Source organism: Grampus griseus, assembly GCF_964374135.1.
Source record: "Grampus griseus genome assembly, chromosome: 19".
NCBI lineage: Eukaryota > Metazoa > Chordata > Mammalia > Artiodactyla > Delphinidae > Grampus > Grampus griseus.
In genome coordinates this window covers 56,519,479-56,539,996 of record NC_139013.1, presented here as the reverse complement: position 1 = coordinate 56,539,996, position 20,518 = coordinate 56,519,479, and the positions used below count along the sequence as shown (strand labels likewise).

At 46.4% G+C, this 20,518-nt stretch overlaps 1 protein-coding gene across 1 annotated transcript in view; it reads left to right on the top strand.

Annotated features, from left to right (window-relative positions):
- The window catches only part of LOC309837156 (uncharacterized protein C16orf95), an 86,729-nt gene extending 74,572 nt beyond the window's left edge, over window positions 1-12,157 (top strand). The window contains exon 5 of the mRNA XM_082677532.1: window positions 12,077-12,157. The gene's annotated coding sequence lies outside the window, so the exon portion shown is untranslated. The remainder of the gene's footprint in view (window positions 1-12,076) is intronic.
- The last annotated feature ends 8,361 nt before the right edge of the window (window positions 12,158-20,518 follow it).

Sequence of the window (20,518 nt, the reverse complement as noted above, 5' to 3'; positions counted from 1 at the left end):
TGTGCTTTGCAAACCGTAAAGTATTTTGGATGCTTGTGAATCATGGCTAGGTGAGCTTTGGGGAGAACTTCTCTCCGTCAGATGCTTGTGTTTGGTGCTGGCTTTTAATCCCAAATGACCAAGGGAGGGGACCCTTGAATGACAATGCCATTTGAAACTCCTTTAAGAGGTCTATGCACTAAATTACAGGTTAGTTCTTATTATGCAATGGCTTTGATGAGCCCTATTTCTTTCTGGGCCCATCACTCACCACATAGACGGGCCTGTGTGATCGTGTGCAGATCTTGAAGTGAGTGACATTACGTTGGGGGTGTGTGAGAAAGAAAGATGCCTTACAAGTTACAGACTCTAATTCTTCATTTCCATGATGAATAATAGTAATGATAATAGCTTCCATTTGCTGAGTGCCACTGATGTACTCGTCACTTTACGTATATTAACTGCAAAGTAGGTGCTATTATTTCTGTTTTACAGATGAGGGTCTTGTGGCTTGGAAGTGTCAATGAGAAGGGACTTTCTCTAGGTTGTAAAGTTTGGAAGTGGCAGAACTGGCAGTGGGATCCATGCTCTCTGATGCCAAAGTTCATGTTCCCTTTAGGACATCATGCTGGTTTAGATCTGGCTTTTGTTTTTAGCCAGACAACCAATCAACTAATCAACCAATTGATGAACAACCACCACCCAACCAATAACAACCACTCTAATAAACAGTCCATCAACTAACCATCCATCCCTCCATATAACCAACCAACCAACCTGTTGTTAACAACCATTTACTCAACCAATAACAACCAACCAATAATTAGTCAATCAATTAACTATCCATCCAACCAACCAACCAACCAACCAGCCAACCAATGAACAACCACCCACTCAACCAATGACAACCAACCAGTAATGAGTCAACCAGCCACCAACCAACCAACAGCGTGTGTTGCTATCAGTCCTCTGGTCATCAGTGAACTTTGGGGTGGAGAGAACATATTGCCCCATCCTTAGGGAACTGCCAGTCTGTGGGAAAGTGAGGACCACTGTCCTGCTCATCACACTACCACCAGTTGTTGGTTCAGCATCTGCCTCCTCAGCTGGCTTAGAACTTCTGTAGGGTGGGGGTGATGCCTTGGTTGTACTTGCATCCCTAGAGCCCAGAACAGGAGCAGCACATCGCTGGCTGGGATGGAGCTGGTGGGGGCTCAGTAAATATCACACACACACACCGTGGGACAATTCAGAACACTGTGGGATGAATGAAGGAGCCCGGTTAGAAGTGGCTCAGGGGGTCAGATCCGTCCCAGAGGGTTGTGTAAAGGAAAGGTAAGACGATCCTCTGGTCTGGAGAGTTACCTCTCGGGTGTAAGCAGAACAAACACTTCCATGGATGCTGCCTTGAGCTGAGCGCTCACTGGGCTCCATTCTGGATGGGGAGCATGACGTGTCTGGAAGAGCCTTGGATTGGGGTCAGGGGTCTGAGTCCAGCTGAGCCACTAACACCTTGGGTGGCCTTGGACCGCTGGCCTCAGTCCCACCTCCACCCCCACTCCCTCATTTTATGCACGAGGCCACCGAGGCCCCAAGACCTGAGCTCGCCCCTCTCCAAGGCCCCTTCTAGCTGTGGCATTTCCAGTCTTTTCTGGCTCCTCATTAACAGAATATTTTCATTTTCCAATCTGCATTCCAGCTTCCTCCCACGAGCCTCGACCCCTCTAGCAGGGGAGCGGGCACCGTGTGAAATTCTCTGAATTGCACATGGGGGAACCTTGCCCCATCTCCAACTGAAGGGGCCAGAGGCTAATTGGCAGGCCTGGCCGCATCCTGTATCAGCCCCACGGACGTGCACGCGGGCCTGGGAGCCAGGCGCTGCCGGGAAACGCGTGCTCCTTCTCTCTATGTGTTACAGGCCCCGTGGTTCACCGTCTGCTCGGAAATTGGGTAAGTGTTTTCTTACCCAAACTTGAGTAACCGCTGTTGAAATGTATGGTTGGAAAGTCTTGGCTCTCAGAACAGACCACACAGTGACTCGCCCAGTGAAACTCAATGCCCTGGGCTTACTCGGTTTTACCTACGACACCGCTACAGGAAGAAATGGGTTTGGAGGGGTTGAATATCTTTCCATCCATTTCTGAAAGGTTTAATTAATTGGAGGAAGGCGGACGGGTGTTGGTGTAGCTCTGCTTTTAGCCTGGAAATGGCCTCTGGTGCAGGGGCAGGAAGAAAGCCCGAGAGACAGGGAAGGAGCATCCCTGGGGCCTCTTGGCCTTGGAGGCTGGCGGCGGCTGCCTGATGCATGTGTCCAGTGGGAGCTGGAATCAACGAGGGTTCCAGCCGGGCCCACCGTGGCTTGTGCCACATTCTGGCAGGCTTCTCGTCAGCCAGTTCAGGCCCCATTTTTAATCAGCCTCTTTTTCCCTCACAAGCCAAGAAAAAGCTGTAAAGTCAAAAGAACGCTGGCATCTGTTCCCGGCCTCAGAACAGAGCAGATATTGTCCTGGCCTTCCAGTCCTCTGCGGCCCTCATTCTTGTCGACCACACAAATGGTTCCAATCAGTTTCCAGAGGCTCTCTGTGGTGTTTTAGGATGTTTGCTTGCTGCATTCTAGGGTCAGTGACCCTCCAACCTGGAAAGTCACCTTCCCACCCACTCTTCCTGCTGACACAAAACGGAAGATCAGGTGTGAGTTGGACCTGTGTGTGTGTGTGTGTGTGTGCACGCCCAACGAGACACCCAGGAGAGGCTGTGGAGCCTCTGCATTATTCGTGGAATGTCCATGTGTATGCTTCTCTCCTTGGAATGCAGGAAACACAGGGCCTGCAAGACCCATCTCAGCTCTCAGGTGACCCTTACTTGCTGATGGGGCCACGCCCACCTTTCCACCTTGTCCCCGGGGGCTTGACCTTTCCTGTCTGAACCCTTTTTGGGGCTGACAATGGCTGTGTCACTCACCCTCTGCAGGGGACACAGGGCCTCACAGCTGTCGGGGAAGTGGGATGTTTTCCTCCTTTATCAGAGAGCATCAAATCTAGAAGCTTTGTATGCCAGGCTTCCAGGCAGCAGATTAGCAAGGTAGAAGGGATGAGTGTCTCCTCGCTGCCAAACAAAGTTGGATTTGTTGACTGAGCGGCAACCTGGACTTGGAAATCAAGTCCTGCAACAGAGGACTGGCCTCCCTGCCCCCGCACGGCAGAAAGAGCCGTCTGTGCAAGAGCACAGTCCTTCTCAGTGCCCCTTTCCACATATGAGACTTAAAGTCTGATCTATTTCTTTCCAGCGACGGAAATGAATCTGGAGGACCCCTTGTGGTGGGACAGGCATAATTGTGACTTGCTGAAGGCCGACTGGCTGCCAGGCACTGTGTTAAAGACCCCGTGTTAACGTCTCTTTCTAGTGTTGAAGGCACTTCTTTCTCTGTTGGGGAAAGGAACTGTAAACCCTGATTTCCCACAGTGTATTCAGCCAAGAGCGGGTAACTGGAGGGTCACAGAGGCTCTGGTTCCCTTCCCCTTCCTCCCTCATCCCATCTCCATCGTCAGCCCGGCTGCTCTGTCTCAGAGAACTGAGGCTCTCTAATGTATTTGGAGGTGTCAAGCAAATACGCCCATGACCCCCCAGCACTGAGACTGTGTGAGGGGAGAAAGGTCAGAATTCTTCTTCTTTTTTATCTTTGACTGCGTTGGGTCTTCGTTGCTGCGAGGCCATTCTCTAGTTGTGGCGAACGGGGGCCACTCTTTGATGTGGTGTGTGGGCATCTCACTGCAGTGGCTTCTCTTGTTGCAGAGCATGGGCTCTAGGTGTGTGGGCTTCAGCGGTTGTGGCATGCGGGCTCAGTAGTTGTGGCTCACAGGCTCCAGAGCGCAGGCTCAGTAGTTGTGGTGCACGGGCTTAGTTGCCTGTGGAATCCTCCTGGACCAGGGCTCGAACCTGTGTCCCCTGCATTGGCAGGCGGTCTCTTAACCACTGCGCCACCGGGGAAGCCCCAGAATTCTTCACTGCCTCTGTCACAGGTGGGCCTTTGGAACTAGATACTGAGACAGGTTGGGTATAAGACTTTTTTGGGGGATTAATACTTTTGAAAGGAAGGCAGAGGAAACAGGACTGGGTAGAGGAAGAAGCTGAACTTCGATGTGGCCTGGTAGAGCCTGGGCCAGTCTGATGGGGCACTTGGAGTGAGGACTGTGGTCAGAGTGTCTGTCGCCTTAAATGCCCAGCCCTTATACCTACGCCTCTGGGAGGCTAGCTTGGCCGGGCAGCTCTCTGCAGCTGGGAGAGACCTGAACGGACTGACAGCTAGCTGACCACACTCCCTACCACTGGGGACCGGAACACAGTTTTATTCGAGACCAGCACTTCCTAATTGTGCCCTAGGACCCTGGGAGTTCTGTGAAGGTGAGAAAGAAGGGCCTGTGAGTGGTTTCAAAATTCAAAACATGTGTCTTTATAACTGAAATGAAACCACAGCCAAAAGTTGTCTTTGCCTTGGTCAGACTTGATGAGCAGATGCTGGCAGCGTTGGGCTGCACAACTGCAGACGTGTTGAGGGTGGGGCTTGGGGCCAGTCACTCACTCACCACTTACCCACTCTCCCTTGACCAGACTCTAGTCAGGCACCTCTGAGCACTTTTTAAACGAGGCCTCATCCTTGGGCATGTCCTCAAGAGCCCAGTTTTAACCAGAAGCCTGCTCGGTGGGTTTAGCCAGAGTCGCCCACCTTTGACTTCTGACCACCCGACCTCCTCATCCCCACGCTCCCTGCTGATGTCTGACCCCCTGGGCTGCCTTCAGCAAGAATCCTGTTGGGTCTGGGTAGCCAGAGTCTCCCTCATCCATCCCTGATGCTTCCTACTATTAATGTTCCATCTGTTGACACTGGCTGTAAATTCTCACTTTTCATTGTTGAATTCAGAGTTGAGTCCAATCTCTGTTTCTTTCCTCCTGCAAAATCTCATTGCAGTGGACCCTACACCTATTGCAACAGTCTTGAATAAAGGCTGCCTCACCATTTTAACAAGGGTCATGAGTGGTTTTTTTCTTTAACATCATCATCACCACCTTTCTCACTATCACTGTCATCATCCTCATCATCATGGGAGGATGGACTAGACACCTTCTGGGTACCGAGGCAGAACTGTGTCCTGGAGGGCTGAAGTCACAGCTCAGTTTGACAAAGACCTGTGTGACAGCACTGTCAGCAGCTGGTTATTCCCTGTTCCCTGAAAGGCCTCGAGTAGCAGGGCAGATAACAGAAATGATCGGCGTTTGGGGATGTAAGGACATATGGCGTGGTGAGCTACGATGAACTGCCTGAAGATAATAAAGTCCAGAGTTTTACCAAACAAAGTGATGGCCAACAAAACCCACGTGAGGGATGAATCCAGCCCAAAGGTCCCTAGTTTGTACCACTGGCCTGGAGGGTTGTTTTCTTCAGATTCAGTGAGTTTCCCAAGCCTGGACAAAGAGACACGGATAGCCATTTGTCGGGGATGGGAGGCCACGGGCTGTAGTGGGAAGGTGGTGGTTTCGGAGTCAGAAGGTTTGGGTGTGAGTCCCAGACCGCAGCGCTGGCCACGTCGGTCAGTCAGTGTCTCTGAGAAACGGCAGCCGAGTTAGTCCGCGCCTCGCCTCACTCAGCTGCCGACAGCAGAAGACGCTTGGCTCTGTGCCCAGCACTCAGGGGAGGTTCACTGTGACCCTAACTGGCTTAGGGAGTTAGTGGCTAAGACAGTGGAGGTCCCTGCACTCCTCCTCCTCCTTGTACACCACACGCGCTCACACACTCATTCGCTCTCCCCCACACACACCACTTTCAATCCTGCAGCTCCTGTCGCCCGCCTAATCCCAGAAACACCCCGTAGACCATCTTTACATGCATTCCTGGGAGATCATTTCCTTCTTCTCCAGAAGATGCATCATGATATCAGTTAAGAACAATGAACTCAACCCTGCGGCTCTCCTGGCTCTCTGGGGCTAAACTCTGACCCAGGATCTGCTGCCTCTGGGCTTTCTGAGTAAGCAGGCCTACCCCAGCATACCTTGCCTCAGGCCACCCAGTCTTTCCCTCCCCTGCAGGAAGCCTGTGGGTGGGCTCCCTCCCTCCCATCCGGCTGCCCAAATGGGGAGGCTCCTCCCCAAGATTTTAACCCTTTCTTGTAATGGAAGGACCAGGGAGGCAGTGTCTTCTCTCGTCCACAGCTGCAGTGGATCCCGGTAAGAGGCCAGCTTCTCCAGATCTGCAGGAAATGGTCCACTTGCTTGGTGCATGCAAGCCCTCAGTAGATGCCAGCTGAATGGATGCTTCCCCTAAGGAGCAAGCTGGCCACGCCTAGACCTCCCAATGCCCTGGGCATGCAGTGGCTATCTGCTGATTTTGCCCACTCTGCACCCATCTCCCCTTTGTTCCCCTTCAAGGAATCAATCACCTTCCCTCCACCCCTGGTCCACTTGACTGCAGGAGCATAGGACCTGGGCTCAGCAGTGAGAATACCCTTTCCACCCTTTCTGACCACAGTGACTGGTTCGGAGATGTCGTATGACCCAAATGTATCTAGTGAGAGCCCTCCAGGAGTCTTCTGCTGGAACACTGCAAAGGAGATGCTCCGTTTGCCCTGGGATTGTCAAGCTGTGATGATTTGGACGTGAGGCTGCCTGAAGCTCCTTGCCATCCCTGTGGGAGAACCTACCCAAAATGAAACCCGGAGCAGAGGAAAACAGCAGAGGGAAGGAGGGAGACCAGGACCTGGGAGCACTGTGTGAGCCTTGTCCATATTAACTGCAGCACAGACTCTCTAGTTAGGAGAAGCAAGTAATCCCCTGATTGGCATGAGCCAGCTTGAGATGGGCCTCAAGTCTTAATGAATACAGGTCGCAGGTTGAGGGGTGCTTAAAAATCTACTTAAAATGGCTTACAAGTCATTTAAAACCAGAAGTTTATAATGATGACAACAGCAGTCACAATAGATGGCATTCACTGAGGGCTTTCTTGTATGCCAGAAATTATACAAAGGATTTTAAATATTTTTCCTGAGTAAATCACTAAACCTATCCTGTGCTGTGCACACTATTCCAATCTCTATCATCACCATCACCACCGACATTATCATCATCATCACCATCATCCTCGTAATCAGCATCGTCATCACCATCCCCACGCCCGTCATCACCATCATCATCTCCAAGATCAAGCTTTGCGTACTCCCAGAAGCATGCATTCTGTTTTAACCCTCTGCTCCTTTGCTCTGACAGCCTTTTTAGCCTGATGACCTCTTTTCATGTGGGAGGTGGTAGAGGGAGTGGGTCCAGACTGGGGTTCTAGGATTAGGCTGCCTGGGTTCGCCTGTTAGGTATTAGCCGTGTCTCCTGGGCAAGGTGGTTTAGCTTCCCCAGGTCTTGGTGAGCTTGTCCGTGCGATGGGAATGATAACAGGATTCTACTCCGAGTGTAGATTTTGACTTTCACATTTTCGAATCTGGTGTGCACAGCTGTGCCTTTCCCTATTTCCCTATAATCAAACTTCTCTCTTGAGATCCCGTTTCTACTGAGTGCTGGAAGATCCAATGTGCCGGTTCCAAGGAACTCGGTCACACCGAGTTTAAGACTCTCATGTTGGAGAGTCAGTTTCCTCTGCATCCCTTCTCTTCTCTTTCCCAAGGGGATCTAAGTTCATGACAGGGATTATGTGTCCTTTTAGCATAAGGGGTGGGCACCTGGTCTGTGTGTCGTTCTCTGTCCTTGTTGGCTTTTACTAAATGTAACTGCTGAGGGATTTTGAAAATTGAGGTGATGCTCACATTACACAAAATTAACCATCTTAAAGTGCTAAATTCAGTGGAATTTTGTACATTCACTGTTGTACAGTCATCACCTCTATCTAGTTCTGAAACGCTTTTGTCACCCCAAAAGGAGACCCAGTACCTTTTTTTTTTTTTTTTTTTTTTTTCTGCGGTACGCGGGCCTCTCACTGTTGAGGCCTCTCCATTGCGGAGCACAGGCCCCGGACGTGCAGGCCCAGCGGCCATGGCTCTCGGGCCCAGCCGCATGCGGGATCCTCCTGGACTGGGGCACGAACCCACGTCCCCCACATCGGCAGGCCAACTCCCAACCACTGCGCCACCAGGGAAGCCCGAGACCCAGTACCTTTAAAGAGTCACTCCCTGTTTGCTCCTCTCCCCAGGCTCTGGCGATCACTAGTCTGCTTTCTATGTCTGTGGATTTGATTTACCTCTTCTGGACAGTTCATATAATGGAATCATGCTGCTGTTTGTGATGGGCTTCTGTCAGCATAATGTTTTCGAGGCTAATCCACATCATAGCATGTGTCATTCTTTTTTATGACTGATTACTATTCTATTGTGTGGATAAATCACATTTTATGTATCCATTCTGCTAATGGACATTTGGGCTGTTGCCACCTTCTAGCTACTGTCAATAATGCTGCCATGAACATTTGTGTACAACTTTTTGTTTCAATTCTTTTTGGGTATATACCTAGGAGTGAATTACTGGTTATGTGGTATTTCTATGTTTAACTTTCTGAGGGACTGCCAAACTGTTTTCCACAGTGACTGAGTCATTTTACATCCCCACCAGTAATGTATAAAGGTTCCTGTTTCTCCACATCTGCTGAGGTTCTTTTCCATGTTCTGTTTTGTAACCGTTTACAATCCGCCTATCTGTGCTCAGCTGATTTCCTTAAGCCTTACTGGGTGCATGGGCTCCTCAGGCTGTTAAGTACAGTTGTATAGGTTGTATACTGCACAATCCAAGGCACCACTCACGTAATAGTCATTGTAGATTTGTATATTTATTGTGTCAGTTTTGCAGAAAGTGGCAGCAGAGTATCTTGGGGAAGGGATATCTTTTTCAGATTTGCACAGGGGTGCCATGTGGGGCTAGCTGTGGTGCTGTGCAGCTAGACCCTCTAGATCTCCAGCCCCACTGCCCTTTTCCTCCCTCCTACAGCAGCTGGCCTGGAGCCTGCACCTCTAGCCACCACTCCATCTTGCTGTCCTGGTACCCCCATGCCAATGACTATCATAGCACATATCCCCACTCCCTCTCCCTTTTCCCCTAGCACTTGGTTCATAGCTCTGATTAAAAGGTCAGGAAAGGATTTTCATCCCCACAGGTTTTGCTTAGAGAAGAAATGCTTTTAAAACTTCGTTAGCCTCTCTCTAATTCCCCTCAGTCAGCAAGGGGAGACCATGCAGCCCTGGGGAACTAGCACATTCTTGGAAGTGATCTAATTTGACTGTCTCAGCAGCCTTGCAAGCAGGAAAGGATTTCTGTACCCACTTTGCCGACTAGAAAATGAGGCTCAAAAAGTGAAATGGCTTGCTCAAAGCCTCCCAGCGAGGAATACAGATCACAAGGAATGTTTATTAAGTGCCTACCATGGGCTAATGCTGTTGTAAGGATTGGTGTTCATTTATCTATTTATGTAGTGAGTATTATCCCCATTTCACTGATGAGGAAATTTGAGGCACTGCGAGGGTGGGTGATGCCCCTGGGGTCTGACTGCTACAAAGTGCAGACCCTGCTCTCCTAACTTAAATGTCAGCTGATGGATCAGTCTTGGGAGGGTGGGGTGTTGAGACACCGTGGAGAAGTTCAGTTTTATTTTAGGTGGTAAGCTTAGCGTCCAAATGTAATTTAAGTTCCAGTGTGGAGTCCTCGGCTGGGTTCCTGCTTTGAAAGAATGTTGTAAGTCGATTCCTGAATGTTTGGTGAACATAACTGACACAGAGGGAGAGATGCATCTGGTCTGGCTAGTAAACTGGGACTCTTACTGGTTCTGAATTTTGTGGCAATATTACGTATTTTTATTTCCTAGCAAAATTGTACTCTGGCAAGCTGGTGAAATGCAGCATTCCGAATCTTATGATTTGAGGCTTTTTACACCAAACTCCTGCTCTTGGTTTCCTAGGGAGCATGTGAGTGGGTGTCTCAGAGGTCTACTTAGTGAGACCCACCAACTCTGAGGTGCAGAGTACTTGCTTGCCCAGGCTCCCCTGACCCTGAAGCAACCCTGGAAATTGGGGAATCATCACTCATCCAACCAAAATGCAGTGTGCGTGTGCTGTGTATTGGGTCCTAGTGTATAGAGGGGAGGTGAGACGACCAGGATTCTGCTTTCCTGGTGCTTGCATTCTCGTCTGGAAGAGAACGATGGCCTAGAGAGGACGGAGACGATCCAAGTAGTGACAAATGGCTGGTAGAATTCAACAGGACGCTGCGATACAACATGACTGGGGTGGGAGCTTACTTTGGATGAGAAAGTGCCTCTGAGGAGGTGGCATTTTGCAAGAAAACTTCTGGGACAGGAAGGAAACAGCTATGAGAGCCTGGGAAGAGCATCCACAGAAAGAGGGAACAGAATGTGTGAAGCACTGTGACGTGGGAAAGAGCTTGTCCGGTTATCCCCATTTTACAGATGAGGACCCTGAGGCTTAGAGAGGTGAGGCAGTGAGGTCCAGGCTTGGACTTAGGTTTTCTGTTTCCAAATCCAGGGCATTCTATTTGACCTCAGGCTGCCTTGCTGATGGTCTGAACCACAAGTTCTGTGGTCCAGATGTAGCCCTGCTGAAGGCTTTAACCTTCATGCGGTTCAGTCTGAGGGTCACAGACCACTCCTCAAAGGGTACTGAGGAAGGGAGGGGTTATGTGGTCAGAACTGGCATCCTTTCTCACAGACAGGGGACTAAAACTACTGAGGGTGTTTGTACATTAAGATTTTTCATCTCATTGCGTGAAATTGTGTTGTTCCCTGGGCCCTAGGGACACTTTTCCAATCAGGGTGAAGAGAGCAGTTTTTTCCAACTCAACATCCCTTTCTTTTTCCAGCCACTCAAGCAGAGGCACCGCCCAAGGGTTGTTTGGACAAACACGGGGATGGAACTTTTGGCTCTGACAGTGATGGGGAGGGGCCAGGAATACAAATGTCCTGCAGTGCGTGTGGTCAGTCTGTACATCGAGACCCATCTCACCACTGTGGCGGGCTGAGGACAAGCGATGTGTGGGGATTTACTCCGAAGTCTGCCTTAGAAGCACGTTTGCTGCAGACTTGGAGTCTCGGAGCCGCCTTAGGGTTAACAGTGCCCTGGCTGAGAACTCACAATCGCGGGAGGGAGCGAAGCCCTGAGACCTCTGGTCAGGCTCAAATTTCCTGTTTCTGGTAGAACTTCCCCCTCACTGGCTTTGCTTGGGTTTCTCCTCCATGCTGTTAAGATTCCTTGGGCTGCATAATTACCTCATTCTAGGTTCAGCACTAAATGGGCTGAGTGGGAGAATCATGATTATGCGATTTCCAACAAATGTGAATTTTCTCCATTTCGCACGGGGAGGATCTGTCCCCCTTCCCTGGACACCAACCGATGCAGAGCCAGGGTCCTACTGCTCTGATTGGAGTCACATGGTTTGGGAGATGTTTTTCTTCATTAACACAGGGTCTAGGGTGGGGGACCACAGAGCTCTAACACCCATCACTCCTTCCTACCTTTTTATTTTTTTAAGTGAACATATGCTAAAATTGACTTTCTCTTTGTTGTATGGTCCTATGAGTATTAACGCATGTATAGGTTTGTGTCATCATCATCGCAATCAAGATACAGGGCAGCTGCACCACTCCAAAAATCTCCTTCATGTACCCCTGTGCAGTCACACCCTCCCCTCATCACCAGCCCCTGGAAACTCCTGGTCAGTCCTCATCACGATAGTTTTGTCCTCTCCAGAGTGTCATATCAGTGGAATCATAGAGAATGGAATCTTAGAGCCTGGCTTCTTTCACTCAGCACAATGCCTTTGAGATCCAGCCAAGCCGCTGCACGTATCAACGGCTCCTCTTTTTTCTTTCTGAGTGGTATTCCATGGTTTGGATGGACCGTGATTTGTTTATCGTTTGCCAGTTGAAGGACTTCTGGATTGTTTCCAGATTTTGGCGATTATGAACGAAGCTGCTGTTAACATTTGTGTACAGGTTTTTGTGTAAACATGTCTTTATTTCTCTTGGGTAAATACCAGGAGTGAGATTGCTGGGTCATATGGTAGGTGAATGTTTAAGTTTTTAAGTAACTGCCCAACTGTTTTCCAGAGTGGCTCCATCACTATACATTTCCACCAGAAAAGGGTGAGAGTTCCCACTTCTGTGCATCTTCACCAGCACTCGGCATTGGGAGTATTTTTAGTTTTAACTATTTTAGTGAGTGTGGAGTGGTATCTCATCGTGATCTTGATTTGCATTTCCCTGATGGCTAATGATGTTAGACTTCTTGTCATGTGTTTATTTGTTCTCCCTGTACCCTCTTCGGCTAAGTATCAGTTACAGCCTTTTGTTCATTTTTAATTGGGTTGTTTGTTTTCTGCCTGTTGAGTTAAAAAAAAAATCTTTGAGTATAATTGACATACAAGGAACTGTATACATTTAAATAATAGAATCTGATGTTTTGACATACATATCCAACTATGAAACCTTTACCAAAATCAAAATAATGAAAATGTCATTGGTACTCCCTAGTGTCCTTTGTGATTCCTCTCACCCTCCCCTTACCTCATTCTCAGGCAACTCCTGATCCACTTTCTGTCAATGGCAATATGAATTTCCTAGATTTATATTAATGTGTTTGTTTTTTGACTGGCTTGCTTCACTCAGCATGATTATTTCAAGATTGGTGCATGTTGTAGCATGCATCAGTAATTCTTTCTTTTTATCATTGATTAATATTCCAGTGTACGAATTTATCATAGTTTTTCCTTTCGTCTACTGATGAATATTTATGTTGTTTCCAGCTGGGAGCTATTACAAATGAAGCTGCTGTTAACATTTGTGTATGTGTCTTTGTGTGGATATGTGTTCTCCTTTCTCTCAGGAAAATACCTAGGAGCGGTATTGTTGGATCGTATCGTAGATGAATGTTTACATGTTTGAGAACCTGCTAGGTTGTTTTCCAGAGTGGTTGCAGCATTGTACATTCCCACCAGCAGTGTAGGAGAGTTCCAGTTTCTCCATGTTCTTGCCAATACTGGGTGTGGTTAGACATTTTATTTTCGCCATCCTGTGAATAGGGAGAGTTTTCTTTCTTTCTTATTTGTATGCCATTAAAAAATTTTTTTAATTAATTAACTAATTAATTTGGTTGCACTGGGTCTTAGTTGTGGCAGGAGGGCTCCTTAGTTGTGGCATGTGAGCTCTTAGTTGTGGCATACATGTGGGATCTAGTTCCCTGACCAGGGATTGAACCTGGGCCCCCTGCATTGGGAGCGTGGAGTCTTAACCATGGTGCCACCAGGGAAGTCCCTGTGTGCCTTTTTTAAAATTGAAGTAAAGTTGATTTATGTTGTGTTAGTTTAAGGTGTACAGAAAAGTAATTCAGTTATATATATATATATATATATATAAAAATATAAATATAATTTTTCAGATTATTTTTCCCTATAGGTTATTACAAAATATTGAGTATAGTTCCCTGTGCTATATGGTAGGTACTTGTTGGTTATCTGTCTTATATATAGTAGTGTGTTAATCCCAAATTCCTAATTTATTACCCCCCTTTTCCCCTTTGGTAACCATAAGTTTGTTTTCTATGTCTTTGGGTCCATTTCTGTTTTGTAAATAAGTTCACTTGTATCATTTTGTTAGATTCCACATATAAGTGGTACCATATGGTATTTGTCTTTCTCTGTCTGACTTACTTCACTAGTATGATAATCTCTAGGTCCCTCCATGTTGCTGCAAATGGCATTATTTCATTCTTTTTTATGGCTGAGTAATATTCCATTGTGTATATATAAAACATATTCTTTATCCGTTCATCTGTCTGTGGACATTTAGGTTGCTTCCATGTCTTGGCTATTGCAGATAGCGCTGCAATGAATACTGGGGTGCATGTATCTTTTTGAATTATAGTTTTCTTTGGATATATGCCCAGGAGTGGGATTACTGGATCATACAGTAACTCTATTTTTAGTTTTTTAAGGAACCTCCATACTGTTCTCCATAGTGGCTGTACCAATTTACATTCCCTCCAACAGTGTAGGAGGGTTCCTTTTTCTCCACCTGATTTGTGTATCTTTTATTGCTTTGTCTTGTCTTATTGCACTGGCTGAGACTTCCAGGATGATGTTCAACATGAGTGTTGAGAATAGATATTCTTGCCTAATTCCCAATCTTAGGAGAAAAGTGTTTCATCATCATAAGTATGATACTGACTGTAGGAATTTTTTTCTTTTTTGGTAGATTCCCTTTATTAGATTGAGGAAGTTCTCTTGTATTTCTAGTTTTTAGAGAGTTTTAAAAAAATCATTGGTGGATATTGAATTTTGTCAAATGATTTGTCTGTATCAATTCACATGATCATATGGATTTTCTTCAGACTGTTAATATGGTAGATTACACTGATTAAGTTTTGAAGAGTGAACTAGCCTTGCATTCCTGGGGTAAACTATACTAGGTTGTGGTGTATTATTCCTTCTATATATTGATAGATTCAATTTTCTAGTATTTTGTTAAGGATTTTTGTGCTTATGTTCATGAAAGATATTGGTCTGTAGCTTTTAAAATATTTTCGCTTGTACTATCTTTGGTTTTGGTATCAGGGTTTTGGTTTTGGTATCAGGTACCAGCCTCATAAAATTAACTGGTAAGTATTTCCTCCTTTCCTCTTTCCCGGAAGAAATTGTATAGAATGGTGTTATTTCTTCTTTAAATGTTTGGTAGAATTCATCAGTTTAACTACCTGGACCTGGAAACTTCGTTTTTAAAAGATCTTAAACTATGAATTCAGTTTTTAAAAATGGTTATCAAACTATTCATATTATCTATTTCATCTTGGGTGAATTTTGTTAGTTTCTAGTTTTTGTGGAATTTTCCCATTTAATCTAAATTGTCAAAGGTATTGGCATAGAGTTGTTTATGGTATTCCTTTATTGCATCGTTGATGTTTGAGGGTCTGTAATGATATGCTTTCTTGTGTTCCTGGTATTAATAGCTTGTATCTTCTTTTTCTTATTTGTCATTCTTGCTAGAGTTTTATCAATTTTATTATTTTGAAAAACCAGTTTTTCATTTCACTGATTTCTCCCTATTACTTTTCTTTTTTCAATTTCATCTATTTCTGTTCTTTATTATATATTTTTTCTGCTTACTTTGGTTTATTTTGCTCTTCTAGTTTCTAATGATGGAAACTTAGATCATTGGGTTAAGCCCTTTCTTCTTTCTTAAAATAAGCATTTAATGATAAAAATTTCTCTCTCAGCACTGCTTTAGCTGGATTCTGCAAGTTTTGTTACATCGTAGTTTCATTCTCATTCAATTAAAAATATTTTCTAATTTTCCTTGAGAACTCTTTGACTTATCAATTATTTAGATATGTTTTAGTTTTCAAGTTTTTGGATATCCTGTTATCATTCTGTAATCGATTTCTAGTTTAATTTCATTATTATTAGAAAACATACTTTGTATGGTTTCAGTTCTTGTAAATTTGTTAAGGTTTGTTTTATGACCCAGGAAGTGGTTGTTGATCTTTGTGTTCTGTGTGCACTTGAAAAAAACGTGCATTTTGCTATTGGTGGTGTTTTATAAATTAGATCCAATTGCTTGATGGTGTTGTCAGTTCATCCATATCCTTGCTGATTTCGTCTTGTTTGTTTCCTTGAACGGAGAGATGAGTGTTGAACTCTCTAACTATAATTGTGGATTTGTTTCTCCTTTTAGTTCTGTTGGGTTTTGCTTCATTGTTTTCCTGTAAGTAATGTGTTGCTTTTCTCTGGCTGCATTCAAGATATTTTTCTTTGTCTTCTGCTTTGATTATTTTGATGAGAATGTATCTAGGCATGTGTTTCTTTGAGTGTCTCCTTTTGGGGATTCACTGAGCTTCTTGAATCTGTAGGTTTCACTTTTTGATACATTTGAGAAGTTTTCAGCTATTATTTTCTTAGATATTTTTCTGCACTGCATTTTTTCTTTCTCCTTTCCTTCTGGGATTCCTAGGACATGAACGTTAGACCTTCTGGTTCAGGTCCATGAGTTCCTGTTCATTTGTTTTTTTCTGTTCTTAGAATTCTTTTCCTTCCCTTTTTTTTTGTCTTTCAGATTGGATAATTTCTGATAATCTATCCTCGTACTCAATGATTCATTCCTCTGCTGTCTCGATACTGTTAATGAGCCCATCTGGTGAGCTTTAACACTTCGGTTATTGTACTTTTGAGTTCTAAAATTTCAATTTGCTTCTTCTTTATATTCTCTTTCTTTGCTGAGACTTCCTATCCTTGCATTCAGTTTAAGAGTGTTTGCCCTTACTTCCTGGAGCATTTTTATAATAGCTAGTTCTAAGTCTTTCTGATTGTTCTAACATCTGCATCATCAAGGTATGGGGGTCTGGTCCTTGTCTTTGAGGGTAAAAGTTGAGATTTTTCTGTTTTTTCATATGCTAAGTCACTTTCATTTGTATTACAGACATTTTGAATACTATATTATGAGGCTCTAGGTCTTGTTTAAATGCCACAGAGGACTTTAGTTTTGTTTGATCGGGCATTTGACCCGTTCAGCAAGTTCCCACCAGCCTCCTGCGGCTGTGGTCCTGACGGCAGGTCAGTTTCCAAAAGCTCTGCCATGCTGGTCAGAGCTGCCCTGCGTGTGCACCACCCAGTGGCCAGTCTTGGATCTGGATGATGGTTTGTTCTGTGTTCAGTTCTCAGTCTTAGGTATGCTGTTCAGGGTCAGGCACGTGCACGTGCATGCAGCTTAGGGGTGAGCCCAGGAGCTCATGCACAGCTTTAAAGGGTCCCTTTCCTTGCCTCCTCCCACTCTGTGGGCTCCTTAGTGATTTCTGGTTCCCTGGACTCGCTGTGGGTCCTCCCTTCAGAGAGCTGGGACTTGAGTTACTCTGCTCTGCTGCGCACAGTTGATAGCTGTGCCTGCATCCAGATTGGGAGACAGAGGCGGGACCACAGCTTTTCTGATCAGTGAGGAAGGTTCTGCTCCCTCTCAAGTAGGGGCCATGGGTCACTGCTGTGGCTGCTGTCATTACCTATGCCCCGGGAATGTCTGAGGACTGAGTGCAAGAGAACAGAAGAAAATAAAAATTGAAACAAGATTTCCCTGCTGTGTCTCTTCCCCCTTCTGGAGGGCTTGTGTTTTTCCCCCCAGACCTGTCTCTCGGTCTCTCTGTCTCTCCTTGAGCCTGGTACCTGTGTCCAGGTTTGAGGCCACTGTGAGCCCATACAGGGGATATTGGAGAAAAAAATGGGAGACTTTCTGCTAGTTTGGTGATATTTTGAAATTTTCTCTTAATCTGCCTGCTCTTTACTATCCATGGGCCTTGTGCATGGCTGCCCTGCACGTTCTGTCCAAATTTTGTAGCTGGACAAGATACTGAATAGCTTCATCACCACAAGGACCCCTCCTGTTGACCTTTTATAACCATGCCGACCTCCTTCATGCCCCATCCTCCACCCCTTCTCTACCCGCTGGCAACCACTAACCTTTCTCTATTTCTAAAATTCTGTCATTTCAAAAATGTCATATATATGTACTCATTCAGGATATAACCTTGGGACTGGCTCTTTTTCACCCAGAAAAATTCCCTGGAGGTCCATCCAGGTGTTGTTCATTCCTTTCTCTTGCTGAGTGGTATTCCATGGTGAGGGCGTATCACAGTTTGTCCATACACCCGTTTGAGGATGCCTGGGCTGGTTCTACCTTTTGGCTGTTGCAAATAAAGCTGCTGTGAACATGAGTGGAAAGACTTGTACTTGAACCTATTCGAATTTCTCTGGGATAAATGTCCAAAAGTGCACAGACCTAAGCGGCAAATATTATCATTCTTTCTACATTACAGGTGAGGGAGCCGAGGTTAGGGGAAATGACCTGACCAAGAGCACTCAGTGAATAGGTGACAGGTCAGACTGGTGTCCGGGGCTCCGATTGGGCAGCTGAACCCTTAGTGGCCACTCATCATCTTCCCCATGCCTGTCTTAGCCCAGATCCGGCCTGAGGGAAGGCAGGTGATGCAGAGCCTCAGCCATGCATGGCTGTAGCTCCTAGCAGGATCTTCCTCTCCATCTCGGGTCTGGTTATCACCCTGCGTGCTTCTCTCCTTCAATTTGCAACTCAAAAGTCCCCTTCTCCGAGAAGCCCCCCGATTATTCCAGCTCAAGGACCACCAGGCATGCGGAAGGTGGTGGGGGGCCATTTCAATTATGTCCACAGTGCTGATCGACCTGTCCTACTTATTTGTGGACCTGCCTTTGTCTCCCTTCCCCCATGAAATGGTGGGTTCTTTGAGGGCTGGGTCTCCATTTGCTGTTGTGTCCCTGGGGCTTAGTGCAGTGCCTGGCACACAGTAGGTGCTTAATAACGAGGCAGACCTCATTTTGCTGTGCTTCGCTTTATTGTACTTTGCGGATAATGCATTTTTACAAATTGAAGATTTGTGGCAACTCTGCATCATGCAAGCCTGCGGGCACCATTTTTCCAACAGCATTTGTTCACTTCATGTCTCTGTGTCACGTTTTGGTAAATCTTGCGATATTTCAAACTTTATCACTGTTACCATATTTTGTTACAGTGATCTGTGATCAATGACCTTTGATGTTACCATTGCAAAAAAATTTTGTCTTGCTGAAGGCTCAGAGGATGTTTAGCATTGTTTAGCAATAAAGTATTTTTTAATTAAGGTTTCCACATTTTTTAAGACATAATGCTGTTGCACACTTAATAGACTACCGTATAGTGTATACATATCTTTTATATGCATGGGAAACCAAAGAATTTGTGTGACTCGCTTTATTGTTTTATGCTCTATACTGTGGTTGCCTGGACCTGAACCTGCAGCATCTCTGAGGTGAGCCTGTACTGACGGACAAAGTGGTTTAGAGAGATGAGTTCTAATGTTGTGAAGGCTGGATGGGCTGCTCTGGGGCTCTGAGAGGGTTATTGCTGAGAATGATCCTGAGAATGAACTTTTAGTAATATGGATCCACGGATGAGGCTCCGGGTTCCCAGGAACCACTCTGTGTGCTCAGAGGTGTGTGCGTTTTTTTCTGGCTGGACTATCCTTTGCTGAAATCGGATGCTCTGTGGTGTTTGTGAGTCCCCCACGGTCAATACACCTGCATTTTAACCCTATCTCATCATTTTCAAGCCCCCCTTCTTATTGTCCCCTTTGGTCATTTTCACCTCAAGGTTTTGAGAAGTAATTTTCTGCAGAAATTGCACTAATTGAAGGCCCTTTGGCTTCCAAAGGGTCCATTCTCTGTAGTAATTGAGCCTGTGTAATTGGGCTTCATCCTAAGTCAGTGCATCATCCTCAGTCACATCTGTTGCTAATGGTCTTGGAGGGATAACAAAGCAGGGGATCTCTCATTTGGGTCTGAAAGGGGTCTACAGCACAGGGATGCTGTCAAGCTCTGAGGGGGCTTTAACCCGAGAGGTGGGGAGGAAGCCTCCCTTTACAAGACCAATTTAATCAACAAAAACGAACAGAATGGGGTGTGTCAGTTTGTTGGGAAGTTACAGGAGTTAGTGCTGGCCTGAGAGTTTGGGCGGCCTCTTGTTTGCAAGTTGGACAAACGCTTTGCGGTCAGAATAGGCCACACTCTGCTGCAGTGAGAAACAGCCCTGAACAGCCAGTGACTGAGGATGACAAGTGTAGATTTCTTGCTGGTACAGAGTTGACTGTGGGTGGAGGTGGCTCCCAGGACAGCTGCCCTCTGTGAATTTGCTTAACGTCCAGGCTGCCTGGATCTAGAGGCACCTCCAGATCAGTACATGTGTCCATGATGATGTCAAGACTGGGTGAGGGAGGGCAGAAGAGTTGCAAGGGTGGAACGCCTCTGCCCAGGAGGGGCAGTGCCACTTTCACTCCCCTTTTCTTGGCCGACACAGGTCCTGTGGCCACACTTGACCTTAAGGCAGTTCTGGTTATTGGTTGGTGGTAGTGATGCCCACCTGTGAAGCTCTGCTGAATGCCAGGGTAGCTCACAGGCCTGGGTTCAGATCCAGACTCTCCCACGCTGTTGATTTTGTGCCATGTGAGCTGTTGACCTGCATGTCTCCTTTCCTCACTGGAGGGCTCTGGTGGGACGGAATGAGTTAATCCAAGCATGGCACTCAGAACAGTGCCCACCCCCCGCCCCTGCACGTGCTCAGGATATGTGAGCTGTAAGAATTCGTTCTGAGACAGCAAAGGCAAAACAAGGGGAATTTGTTGGGTCCTGGGAGGGGCAGGTGGGAGATGCCAGCTGCTTCAGGACTGTCTCCCACTCCCATTTCTGCTTCTGGGGTTTATTCTCCCAGGACAATGTGTGACTGCAGCCTTGTTACCACGGAACAATCTTGTGCAGACCCCATGGAGAAACCCCAGGGGATACATGATTGCTTCATCATGTGCCCGTCCCTCATCCATCATGATGGCTGGTGGGCAGAGTCCTGTAATTGGCAACGCCATCACCTGTCCGGGAGGGGCCACTCCCTGAGGAAGGGTTGTGGGTTGGAAGAAAGGGGAGAAGAGGCGCTTGGCCGCTAAGGGCACCCCGG